Source organism: Desmodus rotundus, chromosome 4, assembly GCF_022682495.2.
Source record: "Desmodus rotundus isolate HL8 chromosome 4, HLdesRot8A.1, whole genome shotgun sequence".
NCBI lineage: Eukaryota > Metazoa > Chordata > Mammalia > Chiroptera > Phyllostomidae > Desmodus > Desmodus rotundus.
In genome coordinates, this window is record NC_071390.1 from 123,673,308 (window position 1) to 123,681,356 (window position 8,049).

The window sequence follows — 8,049 nt, forward strand, 5'->3', positions numbered from 1 at the left end:
CCCTGTGTATTGTTGATAGAAATGCAGATTGGTGCAGCCACTGTAGAAAGCAGTATGGAGTTACCTCAAAAAAAATGAAACTAGAATTGCCTTATAACCCAGCAATTCCACTTGTAGGATATATACAAAGAAACCTGAAACACAAATTAGAAAGAATATATGCACCCATGTGTTCATTTCCACATTATTTACAATAGCTAAGATTTGGATGCAGACCAAGTGCCCATCAGTAGATGAGTGAATGAAAAAGCTGTGGTACATTTACCCAATAGAACATTACTCAGCCATAAAAAGAAAGGAAATCATACCTTTTGCTACAGTGTAGATGGACCTAGAGACTATTATGCTGAGTGAAATAAAGTTAAGAAAGTTAATTTTAAGGAAGTTAAGAAAGACAAGTGCCATATGATTTCACTTATATGTGTAATTGAATGAAGAAAATAAACAAAAACACAATAGAAACAGACTCACGAGTACAGAGATCTGACTGACAGCTAGTAGAGGGATAGGGAGATTGGGGGACTGGGTGAAAAAGATGAAGGAACTAAGCAAAAAAAAAAATCTCAAAGACACAGACAGCAGTATGGTGATTACCAGAGGGACGGATGGATTGGGTGGAGGTAGAAGAGGATAAAAGAGGGATAAATGGTAAAGAAAGGAGACTTCTGGTGGTGAACACACCATAACAATATATAGATGATGTGTTATAGAGTTGTGCATCAGAAACCTATAACATTTTATTAACCACTATCACCCCAATTAAGTCATTTTTTAAAAAAAAGATTAATTATAACACATAAGCAACATTTCTATCATTTGGGAAAAAATAGGACATTGGCAAGTAGTTTCATTCTTGACACATAGAGATAATATTAATTTTAAATCAAACTATTTAAATATTTTATTTCATCATCAATGTAAACATCATCTGTTTACATTTTAACCTGATTTTTCTTGACTATTTTGGAAGTTTCTTTCCTCTTAAAACTGTTGAAATGAGGTAATGATCTGTAAAACAGACTTCTGATTCCTGTAAGGCAATCCTTATGCAGTTTTTACTCAAATCATTTGGTGTTTATCTTTCTAATGTGGATAAGCAACACATTAATTTGATTTTTGCATAATGGATGTTACTAAATATTTGTTGAGGCACAATAACTGTACCTGATCAGTAGTGAAATGTTCCTCTTACCAAGGAGAGTAGAAAAATAATGGACTGTTTTGCTCTATATTATAAAACTTGTTCATCATTATCATTAATGTTGAATTATAAAAATAGAAAATGATATAATAGTTATTTCTACAAACCTTTACAAAGGTTAACTAGATATTAGTAATTTTTCATAATTGCTTAAATGTATTTTCTTTTTCTCTCCAGGTGTATATCAGGGATTTTTAAACATTTTCATCACATGGCACACATAAATTAATTAATAAAATTCTGCAGCATACCAACATTTTTTTGAAATTAAATCACCTTTATTGCTAAGTTAATTGACAAGTGTTAGAGAGAAAAACTCACTATTACTATTAAGAAGCAGAAAGCTTGGTGCGTGCAGTTTAGGCATTGCTGGTACTCACATAACTTTAGCTTCTCCTTGGAGTATAACAGAAAGAAGAGGCTTGCACTTGAGCTAATGATTAACACAATGTGATATTTTAAACTAGAATTTTTAAACCACTCGAAAGACTTGAATGCCTCTTAGCTAATGTAATTGTATCATATTACTTTAGTTCAAGTTCTGCCTTCAGAGTTGTTAGAGTAACATGGATTGAAGAGTTTCAAACACTTGGCCATCTCCTGCTGCTGAATGTCTGCCGTACTTTGCTTTGCAACACAGCACTTCTTCTCTTAGTTCACTTTGCACATCAGTAAGTGGAGCATCATGACTCTTCTCCAAGTCTGTCACACTTTTTGTGAACTGCTCATAAAAATGTTTGTTTTCAGTCTCTGGCTCTGAACAAGTTTAGATTATTGGAAAACTATTTGTTGCTGTAGAAACAAATTAGCTAGTTTTTCTTCTTGTTCTGCACATCTATCCCCCACTGCTCAAATAAAGTTAGAAATTTCTGAGAATATTTGATGTTAGGTTCACCAAATATGTTCGATTTTCTGGTCACTGGTTTTGAGAGAAGTGTTGGTACACGCTGATACTCTTTCTCACTGCAAGAGCAGTGGCATTAATATCAGCTCCAAATATTTTCAGCAATTTGTCCATCACCCTCCCCCATATCTTCAACTATGCCTGAAGTCCTTTTCTTCCCATGCTTATCAATTCATGGAGTCTTCATGCCACTGTCCTTCTCTGAAGCACTCAGATCTTTTTAATCTTCTTCCTCAAAGTCATAGGCTCTTAAAATTTGATCCTCCTTTCATGTCTTCCCAGATTTCCCAGAATCTTTTCTTCCAGAGAACACCACATTTTGATGTTTTTGACTGAGGTATCTGCTTCAGTGCTGCGACACTCCTCTCTTCTTATGGGTTAAATGTTCCTATTAATTAGCACTAGTTAAACTTCATTTAGTTAGCAATCTTTTCAGTGCTTCCTCTGAAAAGGTAAATGTCTACTGTACACTGTGGAGATTGCTGAAATTATCAATAAGATTTGCATTAAAAATAATCTCTGAATTCAATTTACTCTAAAATATGTGTTAAACACCAAAATTTGTTCCTCTTATTTTCACACTGATTAATTATAAGTTTTCTTACTTTTCTATATGCAATTGGAGGAAAGTAATACCACTGGCTTTATGTAAAAATAATAATAATTAATAATAATAATAATAAAAGCTTGATATTAGAATTTTCTTTGTTTAATGCAAGTCTTATATATTTTTTATTTTTAATATATTTTATTAATTATGTTATTACAGTTGCCCCAATTTTCCCCTTCACCCCCTCTACCCAGTACCCTTCATTCCCTCCAGCAATCTTTCCCCACTTAGTTCATGCCCATGGGTTATGCATGTACGTTCTCTGGCTACACCATTTCCTACACTGTTTTTAACATCCCCCTGTCTACTCTGTTTTTACCAATCAGTACTTCTTAATCTCTGAACCTTTTCCCCCATCCCCTCCCAAATGATAACTTTCCAAATTATCTCCACATCTACTATTCTATATTTGTTCTGCTTGTTTGCTTAGCTTGTGTTTTAGATTCAATTGTTGGTAGTTGTGAATTTATTGCCATTTTATTGTTCATAGTATTGATCTTTTTTTCTTAAATGTGTCTCTTTAGCATTTCAAATAATCCTGGTTTGGTGATGATGAACTCCTTTAGCTTGTCTGGGAAGCACTTCATCTGCCCTTCCATTCTAAATGATAGCTGTGCTGGACAGAGTAATCTAGGTCATAGGCCCTTGCTTTTCATCACTTTGAATATTTCTTGCCAGTCCCTTCTAGCCTGCAAGTTCCTTTTTTTTTTTTTTTACTGTGAATCATGACATTTTACTTTATTTTATTTTTTATTAATTTTTGTTCAATTAAATTTTCTCCCCATTACTCTCCCCTGCCCTCCCCTCCTCCATCACCCACATTCAGTCCTCTCCCCATTGTTTTGTCCATGTGTCCTTTATACATGTTCCTTGACTTTTCCTCTTCTTTCCCCCATGGTCCTCCTCCTCCCTCCCCAAATATCAGAGAGAAAAATTAGGGGAAAATCTCATTTGCTATAGCAAGAAGAAAAATAAAATACATAAGAATAAACCTAACCAAGGAAATAAAAATCCTGTACTCAGAAAACTGTATAACACTGAAGAAAGAAATTAAGGAAGACATAAACAAATGGAAGCATATACCTTGTTCATGGATTGGAAGAATTAACATTATCAAAATATCCATTCTACACAGAGCAATTTATAGATTCAAAGCAATCTCTATTAAAATACCAATGACATATTTCACAGATATAGAGCAAACATTTCAAAAATTTATATGTAACCAAAAATGACCCCAAATAGCCTCAGCAATTTTGAGAAGAACAAAGTAGGAATGATCACAGTTCCTGATATCAAACTATATTATAGTGCCACTGTAATCAAAACAGCCTGGTATTTGCATAAGAGCAGACACATAGATCAAAGAAACAGAATAGAGAACCCAGAAATAAACCCTTGTCTCTGTTGTCAATATTTGACAAAGGGGGCAGGAACATAAAAGGAATAAAAGTAGTCTCTTCAACAAATGGTATTGGGAGACCTGGACAGCTACAGCCAAAAAAAATGAAACTTGGTCACCAAGTTACACCACAAACAAAAATAAACTCCAGATGGACAAAAGACTTAAACATAAGTTGCAACAACATAAGAGTCCTACACAAGAACATAGGCAAAATTTCAGATATTCCACACAGCAATATTTTCACCAACATGTTCCTAGATCAAGTGACATAAAGGAAAGAATAAACAAATGGGACTACATCAAATTGAAAAGCTTCCACACAGCTAAAGAAAACATGAAGAAAATCAAAAGGGAAATTTCCATAAGGGAGAATATATTTGCCAATAATACCTCAGACAAGGGTTTGATCTCCAAAATATATAAAGATCTCATGCAACTTCACACCAGGGAGACAAAGTTTCTTTTGAGAAATCAGCTGACAGTCTTATGGGAACTCCTTTGTTGGTAACTGTCTTTATTCCCTTGCTGCTTTTAAGATTCTCTCTTTATCTTTAATCTTTGGCATTTTAATTATGACATGTCTTGGTGTGGTCTTCTTTGTGTCCATCTTGTTTGGGACTCTGTGCTTCCTAACCTCATGTGTCTATTTCCTGCACCAAATTAGGGAAGTTTTCTTTCATTATTTTTTCAAATAACTTTTCAGTTTCTTGCCCTGTCTCATCTCCTTCCAGTACCCCTATGATTGGAATGTTGGTATGTTTGAAGTTGTGCCAGAGGCTTCTTAGCCTCTCGTTGTTGTTGTCATTGTTTTTGTTGTCGTTGTTGTTGTTTTGGATTCCTTTTTCTTCTTGCTGTTCTGATTGAATTTTTTTCTTTCTTATGTTCCAAATCATTGATTTGATTCTCAGCTTCATCCAATCCCCTGTTTTTTCCCTGTAAATTTTTCTGTATTTCACTTAGTGTAACCTTCATTTTTGCCCAGGTATTTTGTATGCTATTGGAGTATCCAATGAGTCCCATGAGCATCCTAATAACCAGTGTTTTGAACTCCACATCTGGTAGATTGCTTATCTCCATTTTGTTTACTTATTTTTCTGGAGTTTTGTTCTGTTATTTAATTTGGGCTATATTTCTCTGTCTCTGCATTTTATCAACCTCCCTGTGTTTGTTTCTATATATTAGGGAGAGCAGCTTTGACTCTCTGACTTAGTAGCATGGCCTATTGTAGAAAGTGCACTGGTAAATTGGATGTGATGGAGACTTAGATAATCACCAGGGTGGGACAGACTGTGTGAACCAGGTTGATGGCATCTCCAATATGGTGTCATGGCTCTGTGACTCTATGTGGTGGGGAGGACTCAGAAAGGGAACAATGCCCACTGCCTGGCCTCTTGAGTTTTATCTAGGAGGAAGTTGTCCCCTGGCACTTGCTCTGAGGCCAGAATTTCATATTTTTCTCATGCCACTGATGCCCTTCCAGCTTCTGATCCAGTGCCAGGGCCCAGAGGGAGTGAATCTGCATAACTCCTAAGCCCATTGTGGGCCCCTTAAGAGGATACTCCTGAGAAACCCACAGTTTCTGCCACTACCCAACCCCCACTGGTTTTTATAGCCAGAAGTTATGGGGACTTATCTTCCTGGCACTGGAACCCTGGGTTGAGTGGTCTGGTGTGGGGCTGGGATCCCTCACTCCCAAGGTATCCTTCCTAAATTTGATCCACCACATGTTAGTGTAGGACTGCCCATTCCACATTCTTGCATTTCCATTAATCTCCCTGTTTCTATGTGTCTCTTCATGTCTCTATATCTCTACATTTCTCTACATTTCTCTACCTCTCCACCCTCCAACCTGTCTGGATAAATGTGACTTCTTTAATTCTTTAATTGTCAGATTTCCATAGAGCTAAACTTTCTGATGATTCTGGGTTACAGTTGTTTTGTATTTTAATTGTAATTTTTGCTGGGGTTGTGTGAAGAAGTGAACCGTGTTTACCTACATGTCCATCTTGACCAGAAGTCTAGAATTAATAAATAGTGGTTGAACTAGAGGTTCATCATACTAGAAATAAAATTATATTTGAAGTTCATTTAACAGCATTTTAGGGAAATTCAATAAAATATTTCTGGGAAGAACCTATAAAGGATTATAGCTTTGCTAAGGATCCATCGCACCTCTTACTCTCTGATATTCAGGCAGCAAGCAGTGACCATCACGCTGAAGACTGTGCTTCCACTTCCACTTACTGTTGACACCATTAAAGTTTCTAGAGAGCTTTGTAGCAAAGAGTATTACAGGCAGTAGCAAAACCAGGAGTCAATAAAGGAAAATGACGTAGACATAGAAAGATGCACTAGATGAAGTGGTAATGTAGGAATGGTTCAAACTACTAATGCCTGACTAAGCAGGAATCAAAAATATGAAACAATATATGGACTAGTGAAACAATCTCAACTCATAATTAAATAATTCCACAGAAATTATAAATAATTTGACCCTATAAACTTATGTTTTATGTGTGTGTTTCATTTTTACATTTCATTTGTTTTTTTCATTTTGAATTTTTCATGAGTTTTCCCTTTACATAAAAGATCCTGATACATCTTTCTCTGCCATTCAAAAGTAGCTTTATATAGAATCATCTCAGGGAAAGCTAGTCTTTCTCAAACAGGTGATTTTAATAACCCAATTAGATTGTCTGAGTGCTTCCCTGTTAAAATGATAGACATTGTATAAACACCCAGACTGCCACATGAACACAGCATAGCTGAATTTGCATTTGAATAGTTGCCAGAATGTGGTTTTTTGCTTTTGGGTCCACTGCATCATGCATTCTTTCAGTCTTTTGTAAAAGAAAAATCTGCAGCAAAATTGCAGAAAGCTCTGTTAATTCATTTTTTTAATGAATAATGCCCTTTGGCATTCTCTTTGATAGTCATGGTTTGCTGGAATGAATAGCATACACTTCTCTTTTTGGATTACTATAGCCCTTTGCAAGCTTGAATATGCCTTGGGGGTAAAACGGAGGGTTATCCATTTGTACACGTAGGAAAAGAACTTAGATGAATACAAAAATAGAAGTATTGGGGTGCATGACAAATTTGCTTAGTGGAGATTGAGAAACTAAATGAGTGTGGCTATGGAATAATATTTTAATAGGCTGTGTAGACCAAGGTTATGCTTTCACAGTCAATGTGAATTAAATAATTCAGGTGGTTTCCTAGACAATATAACAAATAGTAATTTCCAAACTATGCTTTTCTTTGTTACTTGTATACTCTTATGGGTCAGAGTTTGTCATTTTATAAAAATGTTCATTGATTGGCTACAAAGGTCCTATTACTGTGAAAAAAAAAAAACCAAGGCTATAGGCAAGCATGAAATGCAATTTCGAACTTGAGGATTTATACCCTATCAAAGCAGACAGACAAGTATCTAGCTAACTATGATGAAATGTGATAGGTGGCATAATAGAGACATAACAAACACAACCATAACTAAATGGAAAGAGCAATTCATTTTGCAGAGAGGAATATCTGGACAGATTTTTACAAAATATGTGACATTTGAATTGAGAATTGAAGAACTACTTGATTTGTAGCAGGTTCAAAAGGATGTCAGAGCATTTCAACAGGTGGAACACTGCAGGCAAAAATCACGGGGTCAAGAGAAATCCATGGCTAATGGTGAGGATAAAGATAAGGGAGGTAATATGGAGTGTATCGGGAAATGGGAAGCGATGAGGCTGAGAAAATAAAATGTCGGAATCAGTTTCTACTTAAATTGGCCTTTGTAGAAATAGCCAACACCGGGATCTGACAATCTGGGGCCGGTAACAAGTCCTGGAAAATGTATGTGTTCATTCATTGTGTTTGAAAAGGCTGGCACTCATCTCCAGTGATTATTTTGAGAATTTGCAATTCAAACATGG

At 35.6% G+C, this 8,049-nt stretch overlaps 1 pseudogene; it reads right to left on the bottom strand.

The window, feature by feature from the left end:
* Nucleotides 1-1,757: 1,757 nt before the first annotated feature.
* On the bottom strand, nt 1,758-6,331 carry LOC112320769 (synaptonemal complex protein 3 pseudogene; annotated as a pseudogene).
* Nucleotides 6,332-8,049: the final 1,718 nt, after the last annotated feature.